Below are 17,658 nucleotides of genomic sequence, written 5' to 3' on the forward strand. Positions count from 1 at the left end.
CCTATGAAATTTTTGGGATTGGCATTAGTCAATAGGTGACTTGAAGGTACACACACAGAGCTTTATTATAGCTGTAATTATGCTAATACTTCAAAATGGATCAGTTTTAATTTTTGTACAATGAAAGAGGTAATATATAGAGTGTACTGAATTTTACACCCTTGCTGGCTTATTCAGTTTTTCACTATTTCTGGCTGGTAAATTACAAATTTTTAATAACGACTCCAATTTTTAAAACTGTTTAGTTGTACCCTAAAATAGTAGAGAAATAGATGTTGCAAAACATGAGATACATACCTTTAGAGTGAACACGTGGGGGTGGTTTTGGGGTGAATAATCAAAATACAATTTATGTCAATTTATCAAGGAAATTGAAGGAGCAAATAACATGGTTTATAATGTCATTAATAATTAGCATCTGCATTCATTACAATAAATTACAGTGCTGCACATCTGGCTCTGCTGTAAATGCACTCTCAATTTTGTTGCTCAAAACCCTAATAGACACAGTAATATCGTCCCTCTCAGGAGAGCTCTTCATATTTTGCAAATTCATCTAGTCAATTTTTCATTTAATACTATCTATTTGTGCTGTGCATCAAGGAGTTGTCTAAGTGCTGAAGTCCAAGTGAGACAAGGCAGGTGGAGCACCAGTAAAGGGTCTCCTTCATCACTTCCAGTACATCCCCTCTAATTAGAGACACCATACAAAATTACAACATTTGTAAATCCTCTTAAAAATCAGGGACAGTGGTTTGTATACAATTCAAACAACAGTAATAATTCTAATTTCCTAATTAATGATCATTGAGAATTCAAACATGCTTAACATATCCTCCTGGAAAGTGTACATTTAAAACACCTGAATTAGTTGATATAGACCTTAAGCTGGGGGTTGCTAGGAATGATAATGATGCAATTCCATAAGCCCCCACATTGTTTGCATAGTGGGGAGGATATGAATTTGATGGCCTCCAGTGACAAGAGGCCACACTAATATTTTTATTTTATTTTATTGGCATTTCATGCCAAGATAAAAAGTCCTAGGGGCAGAGCGAATGACATTTAAGCCTCTACCCACCCTCTGGCTCCTGCCTTTTGAATCTGTTGATGCACCCTCTCACATCTAACACAGTATAACTTTCCTGGTTGTTTCTGGAGCACAGTAGGAACTTTCCTCTTTCCAGAGTTTCCCCCTCCCTACCCTACACTGTTTAATATGGACTTGGAGGTTGGCTTGCATGGTGTCTTAAATAGAAGGTCACTTTGCAGGTAATGCTGGTGAACAAGGAGTTGAGTGATCATCCATGGCACCGTTTTAGAGAAGGTTATGCCTCTGGAACTGCCCCCATGTGTCATGAGACTGGAGTGGGGGGGACTAATGGATATGTAAATTAGTGAAGATTGTGGAGATGGACAAATGAACACAATAAATGAAAACTAAACCCAAAGAACAGTTATTTTAAGAGTGGAACCATTTTACAGCTTATTTGCATCTAAGAGAGAGAGGAGCCATCAGTAAGCTTTGAAATCTGATTGATTTTGTTTAGGTTAATAAAGAGATGACATTATAAGGAAAGGGTGGTTGGTTTTTCCCCTCTTTGTGCTTTAGTTATAAGAAGTTATAATTAAGAATGAAATAAATCAGAAAGTTTATGTGTGAAAGGAATAGGGGAATGTATTGATACATTATGTGTTTTGGCAAGTGGAAAGTCAATATTTGCTATCTTTTTATTTATTTACTCTTATGTGTGTTTGTTTTTAGTGGGGATATATGTATATAGGAGTATGCTGTTACAGGTTTTAGTGTCTTGTGCTGCTATTATATGATTTATATATTTACAATTATGTGTATGTTAATATATCATTAAAATGTTATTTTTTAATTAAAAAAGTGACTACAGGGATGAGGAAGGAGACTATCCTCGGGACTAGCTGGCAGGGTGAGAGCCTTGCCCTCACCAAAAGTCATGTGACTTAGAAATTTGGATCGTCTGGTTGGTCTTCCAGCAGATGGCCAGCCAACCCAGTTTTTGTATTCTCCTCAGGGCTTTGGTGTTCTGCCCAAAGGAAGCTGTGGAGGAGATATGAGACACAACAACTAGGTTGTTGGTCCTGCACTGGGTGGCTGGTCCCACACTAGGTTATTTCCCTCATTTTTTCACTTCTCTGCAATCATGCTGGCCACATGATCACAGAGTACTCTCTGACAATGCTGGATCTTTGGCTTCATGAAGAATTGAACCCAGATCTCTCAGAGGACTAGTCCAATATTCAAACCACTACACCACACTAGTGTCTGAAACACAACAAACCTGTTACAGAGTTTTCTTAGCAAGATTTGTTCAGAGGGAGTTGCTATTGCCTTCTAAGGCTTAGAGAGTGTGACTTACCCAAGTCCCCCTGGTGGGTTTCACGTCCAAGCGAGTGTCTTCACAGGAGATTTGCCATTGCCTCCCTCTGAGGCTGAGAGAGTGCAACTTGCCCATGGTTAAGTGAGTTTCTTCAGAGGAAGTTTGTCACTGCCTTTCTTTGAGGCTGAGAGAGTGAGATTTGCCCAACGTCTCCCAGTGGGTTTCTTGGCTGAGCTGGGATTCAAACCCTGGTCTCCAGAGTCACATGCTCAAACAGCTGTCTCTTTTTGTTATTGTTATTGTGCTGTGCCTTCTGTGCTTTATTATGCTTGTTGTTGTTGTGTCTGCAAGTTGTTTCCAACTTATGGGCCTAGAGCACCCTCCCTCCCTTTCAAGCACCAGTTCCTGGCAACCCTAAGGTGAAACTGTCATGAGGCAAGCTTCATCAAAGAGGGATTTCTATTGCCATTCTCTGAAGCTGAGAGAGTGTGACTTGTGTGTGTGGTGCCTTCAAGTTGTTTCCAACTTATGGTGACCCTAAACTGAAACTATCATGGAGTCTCATCAGAGGGGAGTTTGCCATTGCTAGCCTGAAGCTGAGAGAGTGTGCCTTGGGCTTCCCCCCAGAAGTCTTGCCCCTGGAAGGTGGAAATCCCACCCCCAGAAGTCCCATCCCTGAAAGTTCAATCCCCTGAAACTCCCTCTTCCCCCAACACCCGTGACACCTGTGCGGGAATGCCACTGAGTTTGGGTACTTGGTTTCTAAAAGGTTCACCATCACTGCTCTAGGACCTATTTATTGGCATTCTTAGCAGTCCACGGTAACGACTTGAGCCCTTCTCTATCATCACATTTCAGATGACCTGATTTTCTTCTCCTTTCTTCACTGTCTAGCTTTCACAACTATACATAGAAATGGAAAATATGATGGAATGGACAATCCTAGCTTTATTACTTCTACTGCACTTTGTAATACTGAAGGTTCATCTTCATATGGTTCTTCTTTGCTTGAATCTCTTACCCTTTCATCTGTTTAATATAGTTCTTCTGTGTATTGCTTCTGTTGTCTTTTTATTCCTACTCAGTCACATAATGTGCTGGTTGTAGAACATCCCTACTCTTGGTTTTAAACTTCCCTTTTATTTCTCCGCTCTTCCATCCATTTTCTACTTCTTCCCGGTGATTATTACAGTAGTTCTCTGTTGCCCTGTGAACAAGTCTCTGAACAGTTGTATTCAGGTTCTGACACTATTTCTGTCACCTTTTACTTTTGTTACCAAGTTTAGTTTTATATAAATTTTGGGTGCCAAGCGATCAAAAATCATGACCCCTGACTGACCCCATCGCAAGCTGCCATTATCCCAAAGGCGAGCTGACCACGTAGCCAGCAGGCTTGCTAGGCTTGGTCACAGGGGAAAAAAGGGTACATTTTAAACCTTAAGCAAGCAGTTTTGGGAGTTGCCCTACAAATTTTCAAGGCTGCCCAAAGATGAGAGGACAATAGAAGCAGCCTCTCTCCTAATGAGCGAGTGATTATCTTAACAGCTCTGCCATCTAAATATTTGTCTTCCCCTGAAAGGTGTCAAACCTCTTCTTTATTTATCCATTGTGTCAGTTTCAGCTTAGACAAAAGATAGCCATCAAGACCTTTGTTCGCCAGGTAGTCATAGCCTGAGGATACGTTTAGGGGTATAAAAGGACCCTGATTCCAGCCCTCATTGGGCTTGTTGAGCTTTGAATTCCTGATACCTTGCTTGTAGAGCTGCCGCTCCAGGCTTGAGTTCCCCGAGCCTTGAGCTCTGCTGAAATCACTTGCGCGGAGCCAAAGCCCTCTATCTCTCGGGCCTCTAGTTAGCCTTGCCTGCCAGAACTCAGCTCCTAGCCACCGCAGTTGCCACTTTCCTTTCCCGTTCTCGCGGCTGTGTCTCACCATCCCCCATCACTCGCATCCATCGCATTGTAGAAGACTCCTAAGGTAAATATTCCAATGGTGCCTCTATCCTTTCTCCTTTACTCCCAAACTCTTCCCCTCCCTTGCTTTAGCATTGAATGTGTGTGTGCGTGTGTGATCCCTTTTGTTGTGTGGCTTTAATAAATGTTTATATTTTAATTGTAACTCATTGGCATTGGAGTCTCTGTTTCTTGGGGTTGGACTAGATGACCTCTGGTATATACATAGGGACACGATCCCACTGCGTGCGTTGTTAGGACACGCCTCTCGTAATATTTGAGCTAATTTAATTCCCCTGATTTGATCCTTCCTAACACTTTTACTTATCATCTGTCTTTAACTGCTTCAATAATTTCATTTAGCATCCAATGAGGCTTCTCTTTCTTTTTATCTACAGATAAGTGTTTGGTTATTGCTATTGTTGTTGTTTTTGCATCACTCCCTCACAATGCCCCTGGCTTTGTCCCAGAGTTCTTCTGATTCAATTAGGCTTCATAGAATGCTGGCATGGAAGAGAGTGGATACACACACACACACACACACACACAGTGTGACACTGATGGGAGGATATGCAAAGAGGATTAGTGTCTGTTAATTGGTGATCATTATCTGCTGGGAAAGCCCCTGATCCTGGGTGGTTTCTCATTTGCATTTGATTTTGCTATTTTTCAGGACTGGTAGCCAAATTTTGGCCTCAGATGAACCTGGATCAAGCTGCTTTCCTCCCTTTGTTGCTTATCGTCATGTTCAGTTTATATAGATTTTAGGTCAAATAAAGTGACCCTTGTTTAATCCAATGTCTTATGTCTGGTCTCATTACTTCGTGGTTGGTCATCAATGGATACCACCTCATTTCTTATTAGATTTTCATTTTCTGAATAAAATACTGTTTAATTATCTGATTCAAAATGCCCAATAGCTCTCTCGCTCTCTCAGTAATATTTATACATTCAGTTTCTGTTTTTACTAGTTTGGCTTCATCTGATTCATGTTTCTAACATTCCATGATCCTATCATATGTGTTGTGCATCCATCAAGAATGCAAAGTCCTTTTGGCTTGTGTCCAGTTGTGTCATTTGCTACAGTGCTACTTGTATTCTCCTCTGCTATACCTCAGTAGCTCACCGAGTGCCATCCAACCTCGAAATCTCATTATCTGGCACTATCTCTTGTTTCATTTTGGATTATGTCATCCTAAAGTTTTGCAGTAAAAGATCTTCAAAAGGACATTTACTATGCCCCTCTCTGCACAGTACTAACATGTGTTATCTATGATGACATGGGAGGTCCACCAGCAGCACTTCCATCATTAACATAACCTCCTACTTCACAGGAACACACAATCCCGCTACCTCAGGAAGGTTCCTATTTTCAGAGATTCTTCAATGCCCACCCTGGAAGATTAAACCATAATAATGGGGATGGGTAGTCAAAAGATTTGAGAGGGGATGATCCTAGACAACTGGAGGAGAAAGGAAAAGGAGGAAGAAGAGAAGCTATAACAAAATATATGTCAGAAAGGAATGAAAATCTTCAATTTTCTTTGTGTTGCCTATTCTGTACAATTTTTTTTCTAGGTTGACTTGAACACTGGTAGGGAAATTTTGAGTTCATCTTGAAAGAATCACAACACACTGTCTTCCTACCTTTTGTATTATTCTCCCCAAACGTTGGTGTTTATTTTCTTTAGCTCCCTATAATTTGTATGAAAAGCTAGAAAGTGCTATTCCAGACTTACAATGAAAGCACTTTGTTTTTTCAAGTACGTTTAGAATTCATCCTGTATTCTTTTTTCTATGATAAACTATAATTATACAGTGACTCTTTATTATCTTTCAGTGCTTTGTTACTACAAAGATTTCTACAATTGCCTCATGTCATTGGCTACACATAATTAGGTATTCTCCAATTTCCTCAGATCAGATCAGAAAGGATATATTTATGAAACACTGTATTGCACCTACAGGACCATCCCTATGACTGGCTATAGGAGAGATTCTTAATACATGCAAATCTCAAATTTGTTACAACTATATATATATATATATATATATATATATATATGGCAAAGCAGATAGCTTGAAGTGATGATAATATTTTCAGTCTTGAAAGGAGTCAGTGTTGCTGAGATGTGATTTATTCCCTCACAACTGCACCCCGCCCACCCCAATCATTCTATGCAGGGTACATGTAGGCAACTTGTTATTACAGCCAAAGTGTGAAATGTCATAGAAAAGATGCTAGCCCACTGATGCTGTCATGACAACCTGTGAATTCCTGCTTGTGGGTTTTTGAAAAGTTGTACCATTATTCTTTCCAACTGTTTTTAAGAAGAAGAAACAAAATCTTGGATATGTTTTTGTCATATAGATCATGTCAACAGTTAATTATTTCTGTGTAATTAATTGAAATTACATGAATTGTCTTTATTTAATCAAGACAGACATCTTGCTCAGGGAAATAATGAGCTGTGTTGGAAGAATGATCCTTTACAATGAAAAGAAAGAGGACATATAGAGAAGTTACTGACTTCTTCAGATGATATTTTAGTTTTATCTTGTAGTCTAATATTACCTAGTAAAGTGACTTGGAGTTAGTAGGGTTCTGTCCATCACGTATTCACAAGTCTGTCATATGGACAATAATTAGAATGTCAGTTATAGTATAGTTGCAGGGAAAAAAAGAGATAAAAACTGGTGAGTACCCAATGGAATCCATAAGAAAAAAATAGAGGAAGACACTTTTCCAAGTGTTTGGTGGAGGCTGTATTTATTTCAGGCAAAGGCCTGTATGTATTTCAATAGCCTTCTTCAGGGGCTACATTAAAACACAAATATAGATATAAAATTAAAAGGACAATACATAATTATATAATAATGCAAAGGTAATGCATATCATCCCAATCTATGTATACTGCTTAAAGCATATACATATTAATATGAAATCTCACTGAACAAATTTCTGGAGCTGAGAATCTGATTCCATTTTCTGGACTGAAAATAAACATGCAAACTAGGCTCAAGGCTTTTTATTTTGGCAGATGGTTAGGAAATATGGGAGAGGGAAAGAGGGGATTGTGATATCATTTAATTTTGAAATTAAAGTCTGATTCTGGTGGGACTAAATGAAGGACATAAATTCCTCATACTTTTGTAGATTCACTCAACACATTTTCTAGCCCAGTTGCATCCTTGACCCTAGCTCATGTGTTTCTTTCCTGTCCAGCAAAAGGAATCAGAAATATCTTCAATTAGATTTCAGATTGGTATGTACAGTGTGCCTGCAACATACGTGGGTGCACTATACATAGCTTCAAGCTTATGCTGAAGCCGCACAACAATAAAGTGTATGGTGTGTGCCGCCGCGAGCACACGCCCCACTGTTTTCCATTCTGCATATGCAGAATACCCCTTATGCAGGTGGATCCAGAACAGATCCCCCACATAAGGGAGGGGCCCAGTGTATAGGCTTTAAATGGTATACAAAGTTAGGGTGATATGTATTTTTAGTTTTTTGTGGGTTTTTCAGGCTATGTGGCCATGTTCTAGAAAAGTTTATTCCTGATGTTTCTCCGACATCTGTGGCCCGAAAACCCACAAAAACTATGGCTGTCGGCCATGAAAGCCTTTGATATGTATTTTGTTAGAATTATATACCTTTATATAATTATGTGTTGTCCTTTGAATTTGAATTTTTTATTTTTATTTAATTTTGGGTTTTATGTAAACCCTGGTTTTTTCCTCCAGTTTTGTTTGTAACACCTTGCCTGATGAAGAAGCCCATGGAGCTTTGAAAGCTTGCAACAAGTATATTGTGCATTTCAATTTGCCAGTAAAGGTATCACTGATGGATTTTTGTTTGTATTTGTTATGGACAACACAACTACCTCTGCGTGTTTTCTGTATTGTGGGATACCGCATTGTAGCTGTAACAGGGGAATCATGAACAGTACCATGTGGACTGGTACTTCAACCAAGGTAAAACAACTTTCTTCTTCTTAAATTTGGACTGGATTCACATGTTTTACCTCTACACCACCAAAATGTTCCTGATGAAAAACCATGGAAACTTCTTGAGGAATCCATTGTTCTCTTCCTCCAAAGAGGGCTATGGCCTCACTGGAACTGAGACATATTGGATTGCAAAAGAGGGGTCCCTGTTGAGATCCAAATGGACTTTAAATTTCCTGGACTTTGAAAACATCTTGCCTGGTGAAGAAGCCCATGGAGCTTTGAAAGCTTGCAACTAGTATATTGTGCATTTCAGTTAGTCAATAAAGGTATCACTGATGGATTTTTGTCTACACATTTATCTGAATAAATATTATTTTCTGCACAGAAAATGCCATTTCCTCTGCAGAATATGCTGTTTCCTCTTAATGGTAACACCATTTATCTTCTCTGTTATTTTCTTGGCAGCAAGCCCAGTTGAGTTGTGTATACACTTTGTGCAAAATGAGATTCTCATCAGTCCAGAATTCTTATCAGAGTTTCCTCATTTTGAGTGTTATTTTAAAAATATTTTCAAATATTCCTTCCATACCTAACATCAACAGCTCTGTTCCACTCACCTACATGAGTGCTATTCTACTATGGCTGCTTGGATTATATTCGTTTATGTGTACAGACCAAACCAGAAAACTGGCATTTCCTCTCAATCCTACTTGGATCATATTTGTTAAAACCATTGCAATGTGACTAGGCCTGACAACGTGTGAAAAGCTTATGTGGTTGAATCTTCTGAAGCGTTTGGAAAATTTACACAGTCAGGTTATTGAATATCATATAGAGACTACATCTATGTGGCTTGTTGTGAATGTGTCATAGACTTGCTCAGCACTATTTCTTTGACACAGAGGCCCTCAATGGATCTTCTACCATAGCTGAAGAGTTGCACAAAAAGATTAGCATGACAAGCTGACTAGACCTCTCTTCTAGATTGTCATCAATGTAAGTGCTCCCAATAAATTCCTTCTGTTTTGAACAAACCTGGGGCATGTTTCTATTCGTGCTGAAATAGTCTTAGTATTTTAAATTCAGTTTAAGAAATGCCCAATTAAACTTGTTAGAAGCAGCAATTGATAAATGTAACTGAGGATAATGTTCATATAGTATTAGGAAGGATCATCACACTGTACTTCTTGTGGCAAGCCCGACACATTAAATTGGGTTCACAAGCCTAATTTAATGCAACGCTTATCATCCACTGAGGTAGCAAAAAGAAGTTGAATATTAAGGTAGCATTCTTCATAAATTCTCAATCATTTATGCCTTTATATATTCTTACTTAAACTGGATCATTTTCTATACTGAAACTGGAGAGAGGTAGGGAAATTAGAGTGTTAATAAAACACAATAATACTCCCATCTTTCCCCCATTCATATTCCTAATATTCTGACTGAATAGGGAAAGAGAATCTTGTTTGAATTATAAAAAAAAATCTCCAACAATCCAGGAAGGAAAACTGCTAAGATAAATGCATGACCTTAAGCAATAGAACTGAGGAAACCATGGGTAGTTCTACTGTTAGTTTGCTTGCAAGGCTGTCATTGATTGATTGTCCTTCTGTATATCTTTTGGCAAAAATCAATTTTTTGCTTTAAGTAAGGCAGCCTTTGGAGAAAAGAGAATACATGTGTTGAATATTTTTGTTACTTCATATCTTTGTCTAATGGGCAGCATCAGCAATGACAATTTAACATTGGCTCTTGTTCCAAAGGGCAAAGTCATTTTAAAATAGGAGATCTGGTGATCATTTCAGATGAGCCTTTAATTCACCCTAGAGAGTGTGAAGGATTTCTGAATACTAGCATTGTGTTTAGAGGTCTTGCTTAAATAGCTTTCCTAGTGAGTTTAAGTGTGATGCAGTATGATGAGTTGTTTTTTGATTGTTCATTTCTTAAAAAAACAAAAAAAAAAAACAGCTCTGAATTATGATTTTTGCTCCAATATACAAAATGACATCACTGTACTAAGCACTATATGGAGTTCTGCTAAAAACAAAACAAAACAAGGAATAAATAGTAAATATAGTCAGAGCTGGCCCAAAATATTTTGCTGCCTGAGACACAGCAGCAGGTAACAACCTCCCTCCCCCATGTCAAGGTTCACCGTATCCACAGCTAGCCAAATAATTTTGAGACATGAGAGAGAACATACCAGAGGTTTCTTTCACAATCTCTGACAGCAAAAAAATGCAATAATAAAAAGTAGCTTTTTATATTTATTTTTACCTTTTTCATCACATACTACATTTGCTGCAGCTCACTCTTTGTAATAGTTTCGACAGTTCTGGCACTGGATGAAGATCACACAATTGTGTTAAGGTATTACCCATGTTCTACACAGATTTTCTAAACAATATGAAATGAGATCTAGTCTTTCTGGACATCAGGAGACAGGTATGTTGCTTGCTATGTCTTATCCTGAACAGTCCTCCCTTTGCAATCCTAAAAATCACTATCTGCTACCACTTTTTATATTGCTAGTTCTTGTATGTATGTGCTTTTGTGTGAAAGGTGATTTCCCTTTTGCTGTTATAAACAAAACTACATTTGCATCTTGCAGTTTGGGGTTCTGTTTCTTTAGATTGTAAGCCTGAGGGCAGGGAACCATCTATTATCCCCTCTGTTGTAAGCCGCCCGGATTCCCAGTGATTGGGGGGCATATAAATAAATCCTATTACTATTATTATTATTATTATTATTATTGAAACTGGTATACACAGGCTTGATCAATGGCATCACTAGATTTGTTTTTTAATGTTTTTAAAATAATTATATTTTTTAAGAATATAAAATTTAAATTTAAAAACTGAGACCTCTCTTTTCTCCTCTCACAAAGTCTCACCCATCTCACGCTATTTCTTCAGCATTTTAAAGGGAGTCAGGCAAATGTCATGGCCCATTTCTGCCCAAAGGAAGATTTTTGAGGGGCAGAGATATCACCCCTCCTTTAGGGTGTCATCCACACCCCCTGCATCCCTCCATGATGCCACTGGGCTTGATAGCTGCTTTAGTTGCCCAAAGCACTCTCAGCAGCTTCACTTGTGCCAATACAATTTTCCCTATTGAATATTGGTTGTGGACGTCCTCTGGGACCCTGACATTTTGGGTAACACAACAATAATAACAACAACAACCTATAAAGAGCAATACTGGCTCTGCCTAAAGGCTTCTTTAGTCTAATTTTCTATTTGTATTGTGGTCAGTCAGTTGCCTATGAGAAGCATATTGGAAGAGCAGAAATGTGACTAGAGGCAGCATGATGTCATGGTTTGTAAGTCAGATCATGTCTCTAGAGACCAAGGTTCAATCAGGCTCAGCCATGAAACCTACTGGATAATCTTGGGAATGTTACACTCTCTCAGCTTTAGGTGAAGGCCATGGCAAACTCCCTCTGAACAAACCTTGCCAAGAAATCCCATGATAGGTTCACCTTATGGTCTCCATAAGTTGGAAGCAAATTGAAGGCACACGACGACAACAGTGCTTTGTGTGTTTTGGAGTGCCAGGAGCAGAGAAAAACTGTCTGAAGCATAAAAGCTGACCATGTTTAATGAACAAAGACTGCTTCATAAAGATTTTGGTTCATGGATATCATGATAGAATTTTGCAGCTGTGTGAAACCATAGTACTCAGGCCAGTGTACCCTTGAAGTAATTCAAGTGTATCCTTGAAGATGACATATGGATCACAAGACTGGAAGTCAACCATTGAAGAATGGATCACCCATTGGCAGATGGTCAAATGAAGAATGGTTGTAGATCACACAACACCTGCACTAGAAAGTCCCCCTCCCATTAAAATATATTTTATCTCTGAGAGCTTAACTCTTAACTTTCTTTGGCCTTGTTTGTATGGCCCACAAGGCCTGCTCCCATCCCCAATTATAGCAATGTTCTGTTCAGACAGCACACAACCCAAACCCAGTTCTGGTGCAAAAAGTTCAGATGACATCTGGCACATTCAACACCAGAACTGGGATATAATACCTTTAACATGATTTATTTCTTCTTCTTTTTTTAAAGTAACTTTTAATCCAGATCATTCAGGATTGATCAAAAGCCCTCTGTTCCTACTCAGGAATGTCTCTCTTCATGGACATCCTACTAAGGTACTTTGTGCATCTGCCACTGTTTCCAGTGGACAGAGCGAGACACCCAGCCACATGATCGTTGCTGGGCTCCTTGTTATGATTTAAAAAGTGAGCGACCTGCAACAGTGGTGGATGCATTGGATAGCTCAGTGGGATGCCCATGCAGACAGCTGACCCCATGTGGGAAGGGCCCAGTAATGGGGGTAGGTCGAGGCATCTCTGGGGCCAGGATTCTCTGAGCTGCCCCTGGATTATCCTAATAGACAGGACCTCTGACAATGAAATAATTCAGACCATGACATTCAAGATTTTTTTAAAAATGTGTTAAAAGGCTTATAAGTTTACATGTTATTATCTTGCACTATGAATTTACTGTAGAGTGAAGTTTATTTTAAATTAATTTTGCTTTTTATTTTAAATTAGTTTGATCAAAGTATTTGTGTCTCTGATAAACTGCTTACACTTTGTTTCTCTCTAGTGTTAGAGCTAAAGACTCTAAAGGATTTGTTTCAATAAAGAGTTAGGTGACATGTATATGGCATTTTGGATAGGCACTCAAGAAAAGTTTTAGTAGGCTTCCTTGTAACAGAAATTACCTAGTTCAGACTGCTTGTTATGGGGGAGTTGTCTGGCAAATCCTGTTGGTAGAAGATCCCCCACAACTGGGCTTGTTGCCAAGAAAATAACAGATGAGATAAATGGTGCTCCTCATTAAGAAGAACTACTCAACTGTCCAAACCTGATCCAATAGGCAAAACTCTTTTGTAGAAGGGGACAACAGCTGTTGACCATGATTCAAAAACGGGATAGTTAGCTTGCCAACCTAAATTTATGCATTCACGTTTTAATGTGGAGAGGAGACATGCTGGCAAGGAGGGGGGAGATCAGGGGTGTGAAATTTCCCATGATGCCATGCTGCATTTTTGCCCCATTTGCTTCCGGTGCTCCCCCCTGAATGAATGCATTCATGTTTTAACATGGAGAGGAGACATGCTGGCGAGGAGGGGGGAGATCAGGGGGGAGAGAGAGAGGGAAAAGAGGGGGGCAAAGAGAGAGAGAGAGCGGGATTAGTAAAGTTTCCAAAGGACTCTTTGGGAGTGGGGGACAGGACGTCCTCCAAAGTGGGGCCAAGGTGGAGGTAGCATTTACTTCCAAGTAGAACTTCAGTTTCTACACTGATTATTTTGCAGTGAAATAAATTTATTATTATTATTATTATTATTATTATTAAAAATTTCACTGCAAAATAATAACAATAATAATAACAACAATAATTTTGCTGGTGAGTGATACAGTCGGATGAAGCAGAGAGCATTTAGACATAGGTGACATTCTCTATCCTTCACGTGAGGCTAGGGATGGAGATCCAGATGACACATCTGAAGAGAAAGAAACAGGAAGCTGGAGGCAGAGATGGTACTCCCAGAATTCCATAGCCTTGAGCCAAGGACCCCACAACAAACTCCAACTCCAATAATAATAATAATAATAATAATAATATATCTAAAATAATAATAATTTATTATTTTAAAATAATAATAATAATTAATTTTTAAATAATAATGATAACAATAATAATTTAAGTTATTAGTTTGCTGAGGCACCAGAACTCTCTGGCAGAGAAGGCTCAATGTCTCAGGACACTGCAGTTCCCAGAATTCCATAGCACTGAGCCAGGACAGTTAAAGTGAAGTCAAACCAGATTATTTTCTAATGCAGATGCAGAGGAAAGGGATTTCAATCCAGATGACAGATGTGAAGGAAATGAAACAGGGGGCTGGAGCGGAGGGAGAGATGGAACTCCCAGAATTCCATAGCCTCAAGTCAAGGACCCCACAACAAACTCCAACTCCCATAATAATAATAATAATAATAAATATTTAAAATAATAATAATTTATTATTTTAAAATAATAATAATAATAATAAATTTTTAAATAATAATGATAACAATAATAATTTAAGTTATTAGTTTGCTGAGGCACCAAAACTCTCTGGCAGAGAAGACTCAATGTCTCAGGACACTGCAGTTCCCAGAATTCCATAGCACTGAGCCAGGACAGTTAAACTGGAGTTAAACCAGATTATCTCCCCAGTGTGGATGTAACCTAAGAGAAGGCAACTGCTACAAAGGGAAGGAGAGATGTAGATGGAATAGATGAGGAGAATGACAAGAGGATAGATGTAGATGTGGATGAAATGGATGGGGGCTCTGACACGGAAGACCCCCTTTGAATTTGGCTGCCAGGGATGGGGAAATAGAAAGAAGGAAGGGGAAGCTGACATTCCCGTGAAAGTGGAGCCAGGCTCCCTTCTTCAACCCAGAAGTGCAAAGGTTCAGGATGCCTTCAGAGCCCCACTGAGCATGAGCAAGGGTCCCAGTTTGAATCATTGAATCCCCATGGTATACACTGGTGTGGAAATACAATTTGCACTCACTCTGCTTTGCCTGAATCCGCATCACGTGACTTGCCTTGGATTCGATTCCCCCTCGATTCAGAAAGGCAATGGAAGGGCAATCAGGTGTGATAAAACAGTCACATTATAACGTCAATTCACATCGTTCGACCCGCACTCACCCCTGATCTTAGCTCCAATAACCTCAGTGTGATAAATGCCTTAGAGAGATAAACATGTGTGGTGGCAATTTATTTAAAGATTCAGCTAGAAAGTAGAGGAACACACAGACAGAGGGGTGACCAGGAAGACAGGGGTCAGACAATCTTTGTCAGACAATCTGTGCTTAGTCTGCTATTCAGATCTGACTTCTTTAAAACTTTTACTGCAACCATCTAAGAATCCTGAACTGTTTAGGAGTGGTAGCTATGACTTTCTGTTTTGGCTGGAAATTTAACATGCTTAAGTTTGTGAGACTATTGTGGATGTTTAATCAAGGTACGATTTAATGTTTAAGAACTGGTTTTCTTAAATACTAATTGTTATTTGTGACACCTTGATTACTGTTTCATTCATTATTTCATCATACCTTCTGTGTTAGTCACAATGCAACTATTATAAATATTATGGCTGATGTTACCCTCCTAGTCTTTTTAGCAGTTTACCTTATCTATTGGATATTTTTCTTATTTGTTAAGTTGTTACCACTATCATTACTATTATCTCATATATTATATTTCTTGCCATATTATGATTATGTATTGCTTTGCACCATCCTTCCCAACATTTCAACAGATTTAAAATTTATTCTACTTTTGAGCATGCTGCTGGTTCAAAGACAATTCTCTTTTGTCACTGGAGCTATATTATAGCTATATTGACGTCACCAACATAGATTCATCTCCCACTTCTGCAGGAGCAGGAAAACAACCCAGAACCTAAGTTTCTCAACCCTTATGAAAGATGCTGGCAGAAATAACAGCTAGTAAGAGGGTATATGTGAGGAATGGTGAAATTCAGGAAAGCCTAACAAGGCAGGAGCTGGCCTAATCAGCAATAGCTATATTCCCCTAGACAGCTGAAGATAAAACACCCATGCTGGAGACTTGAAATTGCTGGTTTTGACATCACCCTTCCTTGCCTGGCTAATGATCTCCCTTGGCTTCTTGACCCTACCATATCCTCTGGGTAATTCTCTGGCTTTCTCATTGATTGCTTCTATAAGTGGTAGAAATTCTTTCTGGCTGGCCCTCAGACCACCTTCTTCTTCTCCTTCTCCTTCTCCTTCTCCTTCTCCTTCTCCTTCTCCTTCTCCTTCTCCTTCTTCTTCTTTTTGAGGAAAAGATGATGGCAGGAAAACCTGAAGTGCAATGTGCTCCTTGTGTGTCTCTCTGTCTCTCAGTGCCTGGTGCCAAGCTGCCCCCAGATCTTCAGTACCCTCTTCTGAAGTCTCTCCAGCATGTGACATTGTGACTCAACCCAGAGGACAGCAGCTTCTGTCCAAATGCTGTAGCCTGGCTGAAGGAACAGGAAGGACAGCCCTTCGTTCGTGGGAGTCATGAACTCAAAGCTCCTTTCTCCTCCTACAACCAAGGAAAAGCCGCTTTCAAAGCAGGGCCTAACTCAACTCTTTGTTTTGGCCGGGCCCCAAGCTCAGCGTCAGGGAGGACTCTTGCCCCTCTTTGTTTTGGCCAGGCCCCAAGCTCAGCATCTGGCAGGACCCTGGAACCTCTTTATTTTGGACAGGCCCCAAGCTCAGTGTCAGGCAGGACCCTTGCCCCGCTTTGTTTTGGCCAGGCCCCAGGCTCAGCGTCAGGCAGGACCCTTGCCCCTCTTTGTTTTGGCCGGGCCCAAAGCTCAGCGTCAGGCAGGACTCTTGCCCCTCTTTGTTTTGGCTGGGCCCCAAGCTCAGCATCAGGCAGGGCTCTGGCCCCTCTTTGTTTTTGCTGGGCCCCAAGGTCAGCGTCAGGCAGGCCTCTTGCCCCTCTTTGTTTTGGCCGGGCCCCAAGTTCAGCATCAGGCAGGACTCTGGCCCTTCTTTGTTTTGGCCGGGCCTGAAGCTCAGCGTCAGGCAGGACTCTGGCCCCTCTTTGTTTTGGCTGGGCCCCAAGGTCAGCGTCAGGCAGGACTCTTGCCCCTCTTTGTTTTGGCCGGTCCCCAAGCTCAGCGTCAGGCAGGACTCTGGCCCCTCTTTGTTTTGGCCGGGCCCCAGGCTCAGTGTCAGGCAGTACCCTTGCCCCTCTTTGTTTTGGCCAGGCCTCAAGCTCAGCATCAGGCAGGACTCTGGCCCCTCTTTGTTTTGGCCAGTCTCCAAGCTCAGTGTCAGGCAGGACTCTGGCCCCTCTTTGTTTTGGCCAGTCCCCAAGCTCAGCATCAGGCAGGACTCTTGCCCCTCTTTGTTTTGGCTGGGCACCAGGCTCTGTCTCAGGCATGCATCTGGCCCATCTCTGGTTGGGCACCACCTTGGGCTCCTCCAGATCTTTTCCACTGCTTCTGCTGATCACAGGAGGCTTTCCTGCCATTTCGCTCCTGGCATGAAGACGCGGACCGCCCTCATATCACCTTCTTTATAAATCTTTCTCCTCATTTAATGTGTTTTGATGCTTAGATGTCTCTCTGTATTCAATGGATCTTACTCCCTAATACATTTATACAGGATTATGACTCAGCATTTTCTTAACACACTGAGAAGGGTTCCAGAAGGGGAGTATTGTGAATACAGTTTCTTATTCTGTCCTCAACCTCCAGTTAATGACAAGATGGCTGAAAGGACCCCCTTTAACCTCTACAGAATGGGCATTATATGTTCCAGCTTGTTGACCTTCACAAATAGCCATCCAGCTTCATTTTTCCCTTCTTG

This window comes from Sceloporus occidentalis, unplaced genomic scaffold (genome assembly GCF_023333645.1).
Source record: "Sceloporus occidentalis isolate IW3139 unplaced genomic scaffold, rSceOcc1.0.p SCAF_2, whole genome shotgun sequence".
Lineage (NCBI taxonomy): Eukaryota > Metazoa > Chordata > Lepidosauria > Squamata > Phrynosomatidae > Sceloporus > Sceloporus occidentalis.